The sequence below is a fragment of the Mastigoproctus giganteus genome, chromosome 5, assembly GCF_048544385.1.
Source record: "Mastigoproctus giganteus isolate SK-2022 chromosome 5, ASM4854438v1, whole genome shotgun sequence".
Taxonomy (NCBI): Eukaryota; Metazoa; Arthropoda; class Arachnida; order Uropygi; family Thelyphonidae; genus Mastigoproctus; species Mastigoproctus giganteus.
In genome coordinates this window covers 101,659,282-101,674,119 of record NC_143579.1, presented here as the reverse complement: position 1 = coordinate 101,674,119, position 14,838 = coordinate 101,659,282, and the positions used below count along the sequence as shown (strand labels likewise).

Sequence of the window (14,838 nt, the reverse complement as noted above, 5' to 3'; positions counted from 1 at the left end):
ACTGTGAAAGCAAAAATAAGAGTAGGAGTGTGTTATAGGCCTAAGGACTCAAATGAGTACAATGAACAATTGTACAGAGAAATATTGGGCTAGTAATTCAGAATGTCTTATAATGGGGGATTTTAACTTCCTAGATATTGACTGGAACTTGTGGGTTGGTCACTCAAACACCAGTAAGACCTTTGTGGATTTATTGGATGATTGTTTCCTGCCGCAGCATGTTCGAGAGGCAACCAGAGAGGGTAATACTCTTTATCTGGTTGTCAACAGTGATGATTTGTGTATTAAGAATTTGCAGATAAAGGAACCACTAGGTGGCAGTGATCACAGTGTACTGATGTGGGATTTACTTAAAAATATAATTACCATCAGGATTACAGGAAAGGGTTTTTGCTTCCGTAAAGGTGACTACAGTGGTTTCAGACAGTTTTTAAATTCTGTACAGTGGGATCGACTGATGATGTTACCAACAGCAAATTCTAAGTGGGAAGCATTCAAGGAATTAATCGTGGAAGCTACTAAAAGTTTGATATCTGTTAAAAATATTGTTCAAGGTTTAGGCCTAAATGGTTGTCAAATGAACTAATGAGACTCTTGACAGAGAAGAAAAATGCATGGGATGCATATAAATTATCAGGCGACAGAGAAGCCTATGGCAAATATAAGCTAGTCTGTAATCAAGTCACAAAGGAGGTTAGGCAGGCGAAGACAGATTACGAGAAATCTTTGGCAAAGGATGCTAAGAAAAACAGCAAGGATTTCTTTACTTATATATAAACTCTAAAAGGAAGGCAATGAATCTGATTGGTCCACTTGATATCGATGGTTCTACTGTTGATGATCCTGCTCAGATAGCAAACAAACTGAATGAGTATTTTGCATCTACATTCACACGTGAGGAGTTATTAAGGTTTGAAAATGGCAGAAGGTTATCAAATTGTAGCAGGTTGCTTAATGATTTTGTAATAACTGAGAGCAAAGTGGAGGAGAAATTGTTGAAGTTAAACATAAGAAAGGCACCTGGGGTGGATGGGATCTATCCAGTTATATTAAAGGAGGTGACAAAGGAAGTAAGCAAACCCTTAACCATAATTATAAGAGCATGGAATAAAGATACATTTGCACTCTGGAGATGTGCAAATGTATCCCCAATTCACAAAGGGGGATCGAAGGGTGACACGAGTAATTACAGACCAGTTCATTTAACTTCTGTTCCAGGTAAAATAATGGAGACACTGGTTAAAGATGCATTGCAGGATAATCTAGACAAGACTGCAGGCGCCTCCATAGCGAGGTGGAGGGAAGCAGCAGTGTGTCGCACACGTTTCTTGGTTAGACCGGGGTTCAAGCCTGTGACCACCAAATACGGAGGATGCGAAGAAAAGGTCAGAGAATGACCACCACATATCGCCGGAGTAATATGGCCTTAGTTGCTAATGTTCCTAAAAAGCAAATAACAACAAGACTGCAGCAATAATTCAGACATAGCATGGGTTTGTTAAGGGAAAGTCTTGTCTGACAAATTTGATTGGTTATTATGATGTGGTTACAAAGGAACTGGATGCAAAAAATAATTTTGATATTATATACTTGGATTTCAGGAAAGCTTTTGACACTGTTGCGTATGGTAGACTACTGTACAAATTGGAGCAGAATGGTATTAAGGGTAAATTGTACAATGGATAAAAGGATGGTTGAGTGGGAGAAGACAGAGGGTGGTAATTAATGGTGCTGCTCTTCGTGGACTAATGTTATTTAGTAGAGTCCCAGGGGGTTCAGTTTTGGGTCTACTGTTGTTTTGTATATTTATCAATGATATTGATGAAGGTATCAGGCTTAATGTCGAAGTTTGCAGATGATACAAAGGTTGGCAGACTCGATAATGACAGTAATGGCAGTGTGCTACTGCAACAGGATCTAGAAAATTGGGGCAGATAGGCTGAAAAGTGGCAACAGAAGTTTAACCTCAACAAATGCAAAGTACTGCAAATGGATAGAAGTAACCCCAGAGAAATGTACCAACTGTGTGGTACTATACTCAAGGTTGTAGAAAATGAAAAAGACCTTTGAGTAATTGTGCAGTCAGATATGAAGTTTTCTGAGCAATACAGACAGGCTGCCAAGGCAGGTCATTGGGTTTTGTCAATGATATATAGGAAGTTTACTAGCAGGGAAAAAGAGGTGATTGTCCTTCTGTATAAGGCAATGGTGAGGCCACGCCTTTAGTACTGTGTACAGGTCTGGGGGCCTCATTTTAGGAAGGATGTAGATTTGCTTGTGCATGTACAGAGAAGGGCAACAAGATTGGTGAGGGTAATGAAGGGATCCTCTTACCAAGAGAGGCTTAAGTTCTGCAAATTGCAGCAGCTTGAGACTAGGCACATGTGCGGTGATCTTATTGAGGTGTATAAGGCCTTGAATGTGTTGAGAACGCTGAATTCTGATGGGTTTATTTCACTTGTTCAGATTACGAACCTAGGGGCCATAAATTCAAATTAAGGAAAGATAGATGTGCGGAAATTTGCCTTTAGTCAGCGTGTGGTTAATTGCTGGGACAAACTTCCATGTGTCGTTGTTGAAGTTGATAGGGTAAATAAATTTAAGGAGGAACTGAACAAACATTTAGAGGGAATGGTTGTGCAAAATTTTTTTTTTTTTTTTTTTTTGGCTGATGCTGCATAAGCTCATACACTTAATTTCTTGCATCACATGGCACTACTACTATTACTACTTGTGTTGTTCTTTGATCCTCCTTTGTGAATTGGGGTCACATTTGCACATCTCCAGTCCATGGGTACCTCCCCTGAGTCCAAGGAAGCTCTCATAATTATGGCTCAGGGTTTGCTGCCTCCTTTAATATAACTGGATAGATCCCATCCAACCCGGGTGCCTTTTTTATGTTTATCTTCAACAATTTCTCCTCCGCTTCTCTCACAGTTATTACAAAATCATCTAGCTCACTGCCAGAGTGTAATTCACCTCTGTCATTCCCCTCCCTGAATAACTCGTCATGTGTGAATGTAGATGCAAAATACTCATTTAGTTTGTTAGCTACCTGAGCAGGATAATCAACAGTTAAATCATTGATATCAAGTGGACAAATCTGATTCATCACCTTTCTTTTACATAAGTAAACAACTCTTTGCTGTTTTTCTTTGCCGAAGATTTCTCATAATCTGCCTTTGCCTTCCTAACCTCCTTTGTGACGTGATTACAGACCAGCTTCTATCTACCATAGGCTTCCATGTCACCCATTAATTTATATGTAACCCATACATTTTTCTTCCCTGCCTCATGTTTCATTGGTTCATCTGACATCCATTTAGGAATAAACCTTGAACAATATTCCTTAGTTGGTATGTAAAGCCTAGTAGCTTCCAAGATAAATTCTTTGAATGCTTCCCATTTTGAATTTGCTGTTGGTAACATCATCAGTTTGTCCCACCGTATGGAATTTAAATACTGTCTCAGACCACTGTAGTAGCTTTTACGAAAGCAAAAACCCTTCCCTTTACCCCTGATGGTAGTTACCTCTTTGAGTAAATCCCACTTCAGCACACTGTGATCACTGCCACCTAGTGGTTCCCTTATCTGCAGATTCTTAATGAATGAAGAATCACTACTGATAATCAGATCAAGAGTATTACTCCCTCTAGTTGCCTCCTGAACATGCTGATGTAGAAAACAATCATCCAATAATTTCCTTATCTGCAGATTCTTAATGAATGAAGAATCACTACTGATAATCAGATCAAGAGTATTACTCCCTCTAGTTGCCTCCTGAACATGCTGATGTAGAAAACAATCATCCAATAATTTAATCATATTTTATCATCCAAGTTTTCTTTTCACTCATGTGTTCCATAGTCATGGTAAATCACCTGCTATCATAACAAATACACTCCACTCAGTGCCTCCCATGATTTTCCAACAGAAGAATGTTAGAATAATTCCGATCAAATTCGATGTCAAGAAAACTCCAGGTCTTGGTGGCATTTCTCCACTTGCTTTCCAAACTTGTCTTTTGCTCACTTCTCTTTTCTGCGGCATTTTTCACTGTTATTCCACTGATATTTTCCTTTCCTCATGGAAATTTGGTCATATCCAGCCAGCTCCGAAAAGATGACATCACTCCCACTCATCATCCCATTAAACTTACCTCTTCTCTTTCCAAAGTAATGGTCTGCTAGGAATTACCAGTTCACACTATCTCAAAACCTTCCATCTGATCATCAATATGGATTCTATCAGTATTGATCCATTGGTGATATATTAACTTATGTTACTCATCTTTGGACAAATCCAGTGGAATTGCGTTGTGAAACAAAAACAGGTTCCTTTGACATTTCCAAAACTGTTGATCGTATTTGGCATGATGGTCTTTATGCCAGATCACCTAGTGATAATTGTAGAATTCAACATAAAGTTCTATGAGCAGTGCAGGCATCTGCTAGGACAACTCAAAGGGGTTCTGCCAGTGATATACATGAACTTTGCCAGCAGAGACAAGGAGTTGATTTTCTCATTGTATATACCTGTTGTTAGGCCACGTTTGGAATACTGCATGCTGATTTGGAAATCTTGTTGTAGAAATGGTAGAGGTCTGTTGGAAAGGTTGCAGAGAAGAGCAACATGATTAGTTTGGGGACACAAAAGGATATTGTTACCAGGTAGGCTTGGGTTCTGTAAATTGCAGCCTCTGGAAACTAGGGATCTGCATGATAACCTAATTGAAATGTTAATATGAGGTTGATTAAAATAAATTGATGCATTGTCACTCTTTCTCAGATGACACATGTAAGGGGATATAAAATTTGAAATTTATTTCAAAAGGATGGTTGCTGGATATATGTATGAGAAATTATTTCAGCCACAGAGCTGTTGGGATAAACTTCCAGTTAGTGTTTGTTATGATAGTGGGTAGGTTGATACATTTAAAAAGGGATTAAATAATTTATTAGAAGACTGGCTACTGTTTATTTTTGATTGATTTTTTTAATAAGCTTTGTTTCTGACATATTTTTCCCACTACTGATAATATATTCTGTATATCAGTTTGGTGCAATGTGGCAAATGTTGCAGTGCCATATTTTTGAAAACTGGTTTTTGGTAACCACTCAGATACAGAATAAAAACTGTGCTCATAGTTTTCAGTCAGCCATATTGTTTGTTTTTTTTTTGTTTTTTTGGCTGATGTTATATAAAATTGCATATATAACAAATATTATTATTTAATTATATGTTTAGTTACTAAATGTTATTAGATATTTGATTTTAAACAAAATAAAAACAATGAGAAGTACTAATATGAGAAGATAATAAACAGTTTACTTTTAATAAATTTTCTTTCTCCCATCTCACCTCTTTCTACTGTTGAGAGGTGTCAGATTGTATAATTACTCATATGCTTTATTATAACTTACTGAATATTAAGTAAGTTGATTAATAATTATAGATATTTGATTTTAAACAAGATAAAAATACTAAAATGTGATAATATGAGAAGAACATTAAACAACTTAAAAGCAATGAATATTCTTTACCTTGTTAACTGTCTAGTGCTTAACCATTGCCTGAGTAACCAGCAAAAAGTACATAACATCTTAAGACAAAGAGATTTATTATAAATTCATGAAAGAGTAATTTTTTAGACAATATAATATCAAGAAATACAGATGTATAACTGTATTAATTGGAGACATTAATTGATACCCTATCATTATTGGTAAGGGGAACTGGATTCACAACCTCAGAAAAAGCGATGTACAGTCAAACTCGGTTGAAGTGACTTTGGAAATAACAAAAACTGAACTATAATGTCAGGGTTAACATATTTGCTGCCATAATACATGTGTGTGAAAATGAAATGGAAGTGTACCATAATACAAATTTTGGAATCGCTGGTTAAAGAAGTAATGCAGGGCCATCTAGATGGAGTGTGGTTATACTTCAGTCACAGCATGGGTTTGCCAAAGGGTGATCTTGTCTGATCAATTTGATTGGATACTATAATGCAGTCTTAAAGGAACTGGATGCAAAAAATAGTTTTGATATCATATAACTGGATTTCAGGAAAGTTTTTGATACTTTTGCACATAATAGATTACTGCGCAAATTGGAGCATTGTGGCATTAAAGGCAAGCTACTGCTATGGATAAAGGGATGGTTGAGTGGGAGATCACAGAGAGTGTAATCAATGGACACTGCTCTTTCCAGACTAAAGTTATTAGTGGATTGCCCCAGAGTTCAGTGCTGGGTCCATTATAGTTTTCTCTATTTATTAATGATATTGATGAAGGCATATCAGGCTTAATGTCTAAGTTTGCAGATGATACAAAGGTTAGTGCTAATGACAATATGCTACTACAACAAAATCTAGAAAAATTAGGTAGTTGGGCTTAGAAATGGTAGTTGAGGTTTATCATTCACAGATGCAAAGTACTGCATATAGGTAATGCCAAGTTAATGTGATTGACAATACCTTGATATGGCATTACTGCATATATAGTAATCCCAGATTAATGTATCATCTATGTGGTACTAGACTCAGGATAGTGGAAAACGAAAAAGACCTGGAGTTAATTGTGTAATCAGATATGAAGTTCTTTGAGCAGTGCAGATGGGCTGCCAGGGCAGGTCATGGAGTTTTGTCAATGATATATAGGAATTTTGCTAGCAGAGACAAGGAGGTGATTATTCCATTATATAAGGAAATGGCCAGGCCACATCTTGAGTATTTCATACAGGTTTGAAATGCAGTATTTATGAATGTTGAACATTTATTTTTTACAATTAATGTTCATATTTTCGATTTTGTTAATACTTGATACTTGGGGGGGGACTGAATTTTGTCAGTTGCTTGTTAACAAAACTAACACTTATGCAGCCACTGCATATGAGTCAGGTGTGAAAACTTGCTCACAAATAAACGAATAGAAAGATATTAGCATGGAGGAGTTGAAAGTTTTCTTGGGATTAGTTCCTCACACAGCGACAATTGTGCGCCAAGAATCCAAGATTACTGGAAAAAAAGATCCACTATTTTCTTTTTATCATTCATGAGCAGGAACCTATTTTTAGTAATAATGAGATGCTTGTACTTTGCACAGAATCTCTAACTGCCTACAGTCTCTTTATTGGACCACCTAAATGGTACAGTACTAAAAATTTATTATCTGGGAAGCAGCTCTCACTAGACAAATCTGTGATCCTCTGAAGAGGCTGTCTACTTTTTAGACAATACACCTGAAATAAAAGTCACAACTATGGCACAAATCTGTATCTGCTGATTTAGTGAAAGACCCAAAAGTCAAATATCAATTCAAAAGTCAAAGTTCAATATCAGCCAAATGGTCTGATATTGAAGTGTCTAGTGTACACAGGAGCATTAAGTGAAATGGGTGGAAAAGGGCATGCCACAAATGTAGTTCTCAAACTTATGGAAGAGAAGAGACACATTGGACATTCTTTGTGTATGGATAACTTTTACAGCTCCTATACTCTTGCAATAAAATTACTCTAGGTCAAGACGTACTGTAGCGGTTCATCACATGTTCATCACATCGCCAGTAAATCAGAGAGTCTTATAATGGGAGATTTTAATTTCCCAGATATTGACTGGAATTTGGGGGCTGGTTACTCACACACTAACAGGGCTTTTGTGGATTTATTGGATGATTGTTTTCTACATCAGCATGTTCGGGAGGCAACTAGAGGGAGTAATACTCTTGATTTGATTATCAGCAGTGATTCTTCATGCATTAAGAATCTGCAGATAAATGAACCACTAGGTGGCAGTGATCACAGTGTGCTGAAGTGGGATTTACTGAAAGAGGTAACTACCATTAGGGGTAAAGGGAAGGGTTATTGCTTCCGTAAAGGCGACTACGATGGACTGAGACAGTATTTAAATTCTATACAGTGGGACCAACTGATGATGTTACCAACAGCAAATTCAAAATGGGAAGCATTCAAAGAACTTATCTTGGAAGCTACTAGGCTTTACATACCAACTAAGAAATATTGTTCAAGGTTTAGGCCAAAATGGATGTCAGATGAACTAATGAGGCATATGGCAGAGAAGAAAAATGCATGGGATACTTACAAATTAACACATGACACAGAAGCCTATGATAGATACAAGTTGATATGCAACCAAGTTACAAAGGAGGTTAGGCAGGCGAAGGCAGATTACGAGAAATCCTTGGCAAGGGATGCAAAGAAAAACAGCAAAGAGTTCTTTACTTATGTAAACTCTAGAAGGAAGGGGATGAATCAGATTGGTCCACTTGATATTGATAGGTCAACTGTTGATGATCCTGCTCAGGTAGCTAACAAACTAAATGAATATTTTGCATCGACATTCACACATGAGGAGTTATTCAGCAAGGGGAATGCCAGAGGTGTATTCAACTCTAGCAGTAAGCTACAGAATCTTGAAATAACTGGGAGTAAAGTGGAGGAGAAACTGTTGAAGATAAACACAAGAAAGGCACCCAGGGTGGATGGGATCTATCCAGTTATATTAAAGGAGGCAGCAAAGGAAGTAAGCAAACCCTTAGCCATAATTATGAGAGCTTCCTTGGACTCAGGGGAGGTACCCATAGACTGGAAATGTGCAAATGTGACCCCAATTCACAAAGGAGGATTAAAGGCTGACACAAGTAATTATAGACCTGTGAGCTTAACTTCTGTTCCAGGAAAATTAATGGAGGCACTGGTTAAAGAAGCACTGCAGGATCATTTAGACAAGACTTCAGTTATAGCTCAGACACAGCATGGTTTTGTTAAGGGGAAGTCTTGCGTGACCAACTTGATTGGATACTATGATGCAGTCACAAAAGAACTGGATGCAGGGAATAACTTTGATATTATATACTTGGATCTTAGATAGGCTTTTGATACTGTTGCACATGGAAGGCTGCTGCACAAATTGGAGTAGTGTGACATTGGAGGCAAATTGCTGCTATGGATAAAGGGGTGGTTGAGGGGGAGAAGACAGAGAGTGGTAATCAATGGACACTGCTCATCGTGGACTAATGTTATTAGTGGAGTCCCTCAGGGCTCAGTGTTGGGTCCATTATTGTTTTCTGTATTTATAAATGATATTGATGATGGTATATCAAGCTTAATGTCCAAGTTTGCAGATGATACAAAGGTTGGCAGGGTTGTCAAGGACACTACTGACACTATGCTGCTGCAACAGGATCTGGAAAGGTTGAGCAGATGGGCTGAGAGGTGGCAAATGAAGTTTAACATTGACAAATGTAAAGTACTACACATGGGAAAAAGCAACCCCAGAGCAACGTATCAACTCTGTGGTACTACACTGACAGTGGTAGAGAATGAAAGGGACTTGGGGGTGATTGTGCAGGCAGATATGAAGTTCTCTGAGCAGTGCAGACGGGCTGCAAGAGTAGCTCATGGAGTATTGTCAATGATATACAGGAATTTTTCCAGCAGGGATAAGGACGTGATTATTCCATTGTATAAGGCAATGGTCAGGCCACACCTAGAGTACTGTATACAGGTCTGGAGGCCTCATTTCAAGAAGGATGTAGAGCTGCTGGAACGAGTACAGAGAAGGGCAACAAGATTAGTGAATGGAACAAAGGGGTGCTCTTACGAAGAAAGGCTTAAGTTTTGCAAATTACAGTGTCTGGAGACTAGGCACCAGCGAGGTGATCTAATAGAGGTGTATAAAGCCTTGAATAGTTTAAGCATGCTCAATGCTGATGGGATTCTTCCTCTAGCTCAGAAAAATCACCTGAGAGGGCATAAATTCAAATTGAGGAAAGACAGATGTAGGATAGACGTGCAGAAATTTGCCTTTAGCCAGCGGGTGGTTGGTTGGTGGAACAGACTGCCATCCCTTGTGGTGGAGGTTGATAGCCTAAATAAGTTTAAGGCTCAGCTGGACAGGTATTTTGAACGAACAGAGGGGTGAAGTGGAAGTGGGTTTTTTTTTTTTTTTTTTTTTTTTTTGGCTGATGCTACATAAGCTTGCTTTCTTGCATCAAATGCCTCTGCTAATGCTAATGTTGACAGAAAAAAAAAATTCATATGCCATGTTCGTGTTCTAATAGTAAAGCTAAAAATGGGTGAAAGTACTTGCAGCTGTGTGTGTGTGTGTGTGTGTGTGTGTGTGTGTGTGTGTGTGTGTGTGTGTGTGTGTGTGTTGTATGACAGCACCAGGGGTTTCCTCCATCTCTGCTTGTAGGGGAGAAAGAAAGAAAGAGAGAGAGAGAGGTGTTGTTCTAATAATGTACTGAGCTTGAGCACGAAATGTTCGAAGTCAGAAACAAGAGAGGCCAAACAGATATGATGTCCCAGCCATTACTGAATATATATTTCTCGAGTAGATCATAAAAACCAAATGTCTTGCTATCCCTAAGAAAGAAAGTTTGTTGGTATAAAAACTGGTAATCCATATTTTTCAAATTATGCTTCTTAATGCCTTTTATCTTCTCAATTAGTACTTGGGAAGAAAACTGAATTTCCATGACTTTTGCCTTTCTACCCCTAGAGAATGCATCTGACAATGTACAGTACTCAAGGTATGGCTGACCATTACCTTACACAAGGGGATAATCACTTCCTTATCCCTGCTAGAAAAATTCCTGTATATCACTGACAAGACATCTTGAGCTACTCTTGCAGACTGTCTGCACTGCTCAGAAAACTTTATATCTGACTGCACAATTACCCCCAGGTCCTTTTCATTCTCTACCACCTTGAGTGTAGTACTGCACAGTTGATATGTTACTCTGAGGTTTACTGCTACCCATATGCAGTATCTTACATCTGTCAATGTTAAACTTCAGTTGCCACCTCTCAGCCCATCTTCTCAGCGTTTCTAGATCCTGTTGCAGTAGCGTAGTGTCATTAACAACCCTGCCAACCTTCATATCATCTGCAAACTTAGACATTAAACCTGATATACCTTCATCAATATCATTAATAAATACAGAAAACAACAATGGACCCAACACTGAACCCTGGGGGACTTCACTAGTAACATTAGTCCAAGAAGAGCAGTGTCCATTGATTTCTGCTCTCTGTCTTCTCCCACTCAACCATCCCTTTATCCCTAGCAACATTTTGCCCTTAATGCCATATTGTCCTAATTTGAACTGTAGTCTTCCATGCAACAGTATCAAAAGCTTTCCTAAGAACCAAGTATATGATATCAAAATTATTTTTTGTATCCAGTGAAATTGGTCAGACAAGACTTCTTAACAAACCCATGCTGTGTCTGAACTACAGCCGAAGTGTTGTCTAGATGATCCTGCAGTGCTTCTTTAACCAGTGCCTCCATTAATTTTGCTGGAACAGAAGTTAAACTATCGGGTCTGTAATTACTTGTGTCACCCTTCCATCTTCCTTTGACCTCCATGACTGTCAAACCAAGTAATACCTGTCAAATGAAACCAACCTAAATATAAAATATTTATCAGTATAGGTAACTTGTTTCTCAAGGAACATACATTCCGTTTATAAAATTTAAAAAATTTGTACTGAATCAAATCTGGTTCTGTCAGATGTAAAAAACTAAAATCTAGTGAAAACTTGGTACAGTGTAACTTTTGCTTGCCACTTTTACTTGTATGTGGAACATGAATTCCAAGCATACATATTTTAAGAAAAACGTGGCAATCAATTAAATTATGAAGTAAAGCATGGCATCAAATGAGGTTTAGAGTACATAATATTAAAAAGTATTTTAGTATTATGTATGAAATTGAACCAATCGGTGCTCCTTGATTGTTAAAATATTCTCTCCTTTGTCATGTTCCGTGCTTGCAATCCTTTACAGCTCTTCTACCAATGAGATTCCTTTTGGGTCTTTCACTACATCAGGCAGCAGTTTCCTACAGCATGAATTCCAAGTTGATGATTTGATTTTATATAGGGGTTTCTTTCTATTTATTCATTCAGTGATATACTTTTTCCACCAGTCACTGATTTACGGTAGAATCACTCTCCATCTGCCTTTTAACCATCTTAACCATCTGGTTGAGAAATCTCACTAACATAAGCAGATATAATACAACTTAAATGTTGTGACAAGACCTTGCTCCATCAAGTAGATTAGGGGCTCATCTTTACCTTGAGGCATGACTACATAGAGACAAGTATATGAATATGCTGGGAATGTAACATAGACTTGAAGATAAGTTATTTGTAATTGTTAAATGGATGTACTATACTTTGTGCGGTACTATTTTTTTTTTTTATACAAAGTATAGTACAGATTTTTGTACAGTACACTATACTGGGTGTACTATACAAAGTATAGTACACCCAGTATAGTGTACTGTACAAAAATATGTGAATAATCAAAATTGTAAATATTAAATCTGCATATATAAATATGGTTTTTTCTATTCACAGGTAAGAAAAAGTTATAATAAACCAATGAGAGTAGATAATTAAATGAGAATATCCATATATGAAGGGCATTAAAAAAAGTCATGCTGGTCACATTTTTTTTTTCTCCTCAATATATTCACCTTTGACTTTAATATGCTTACTGCATTTAATTTCTAAAGAAGTTAATCCTCTTTAAAAAAAAAAATTCTATTCCAAATAGATCAACTAATTGAAAATAGTGGAATTCACAGGTAGGAACTAAATGGGAGTACGAGCATTCTAGCACTTATGTGGGACACTATAGACACTCATCACATAACAACAACAGGCTTGCACTATCAGAGAAATTCCAGCTAAAGCAGAGCTTGGTCAATTCTAAGAACTGGATTAAATCAACCTTCAGTCTATCAGTTCACTAGAGATCTTTGAATTTAGCATTAGCATTAGCATTAGCATTAGTAGAGGCATTTGATGCAAGAAAGCAAGCTTATGCAGCATCAGCCAAAAAAAAAAAAAAAAAAGTAACATAAATAAATAAAAATAACCACTTCCACTTCACCCCTCTGTTCGTTCGAAATACCTGTCCAGCTGAGCCTTAAACTTATTTAGGCTATCAACTTCCACGACAAGGGATGGAAGTCTGTTCCACCCACCAACCACCCGCTGGCTAAAGGCAAATTTCCGCACATCTATCCTACATCTGTCTTTCCTCAATTTGAATTTATGCCCTCTCATTTGAATTCATGCCCTCTCAAAAATAAAATAAGAATTTATAGGTGGAACCAGCTTAATTCCACAACATGAAGATACCTCAATGTCAAACCATCACAAGTCTTAGTATCCTCTGGTATCGTAGTCTCTGGGGGGGAAAGATATGTATATATCTTCTCTCCGAGGAGACTGTGATAACTCGCCCTACTTTTATATATCTCTTACTTTACTTTACTATGACTTTAGATCATAAGCTGATCCTAGCAGATTTGATCAACAAATGTGTCTTGCTGTGAAAGTTCTCTGATGCTGCCATTTGTCACTGTGTAGAAGTCAGAGTTTTCAAACATTACAATATCACTTTATTGGAATTTGAATGAGAATATAGATGAACAGCATACACTCATTGATATGACTGTATCTCATTTTTATTATGTCTGATTATTACATTGTACTTTGTTTATTTGCCTATTACAGTACTTATCTAATAATGCTTATTTCATGTCTTGTGCTTATTGTACAAATCTGTTTGTACTGTGTAATACCAATGTCACTTTTAATGGTTTAGGGTCTTTATGGGAATTGTGTACAGATTTTTTCTTCTTATATAACAATAAAGAGTTTATTTATAAGATTTCCAGATACTCTAATCTTGTGAGGACATGGTAGGTAAGATAAAAAAAAATAAGAATTCTAGAAATATATCCCATGATCTTCCCAACAGGCTGTTCAGTCCTGACATTCCTGATAATAATTTGCAATGCTGTATACTAATGTCATTAGTTTTTCCACAGATATCAGTATATTACTTTGTATCTGAAGTGATTGATGCCTGGTGGCCTTTTTCCCTAGGCAAGTACTCTGATTTTGTTTCATCTGCCCTTGTATAAACTGTTACCGACTTCTCTGTCAAAGAGATTGCATAGTACATAGTAACCTACTTTGTCAGTTGGTCTATGCTGGTTGTCCTCATAACATTACCACTAATAGGATTTGTGCTACAAAGTTTGCAAATCATGCAATGCCCACTGTAGCTGAGTGGTCAAATGAAAGGGTACAGAAATGCGCTCATTACAGTGACCGTGATTAAAGCCTGCATGGTTTCTAAATGTGGTGATGTTCTTGTATTCTCTCTGTGATGTGAACTCCTCTAATCTCATGTATCTTCCTGGAGTATTAACAGAAAATTTATTTATTTTAGAGGGGCCACCATAGCCAAGTTTGAAATAGTTTCCTTGGTCAAATGCAAGGATACGTTTGTATGGGCATTTGAGTTGACTGTGGTTCAAGACTATGTGACTGCTAAAATGCTGCTGTTCTTGTATTCTTTCTCTCTTGTGATTCCTCTGGTCCTATATGGAGTATAAACAGAAAACTGGATTGCAAAAAGAAATTGTTTTTTATTTTAGTTGCTATGCCACTTTTCTCATATTCTGAAAGATCTGGATTTGATTTTCATTTCATTGCCAAACCCAAGTGGTTTATTCCCTTTTGAAGTTTTTATCAACAACATGAACCATTAAAGATATTTTCATATGAAATGTACGATTTGCAGGCACAGAATTCTGATGCTGCTTGGCTCTAGCTGAACTCCAAAATGCATTGGTATTTCATTCTAAATATATTGCACTTTAATGGTTCTGCAACCTGTTGTTGAATGTTACTGGTCAGGGGCAGCATGGTTTCCTAAATAATATATCACTTTCTCATTTATTCGATTTCTTATGTATTTCACTTATTTTTGTTATCATTTTA

The 14,838-nt window shown here is 37.2% G+C and overlaps 1 protein-coding gene across 1 annotated transcript in view; it reads left to right on the top strand.

Annotated features, from left to right (window-relative positions):
• Positions 1-14,838, top strand: part of Hpr1 (THO complex 1-like protein Hpr1) — a 384,568-nt gene that overhangs the window by 218,166 nt on the left and 151,564 nt on the right. The window lies entirely within an intron of this gene.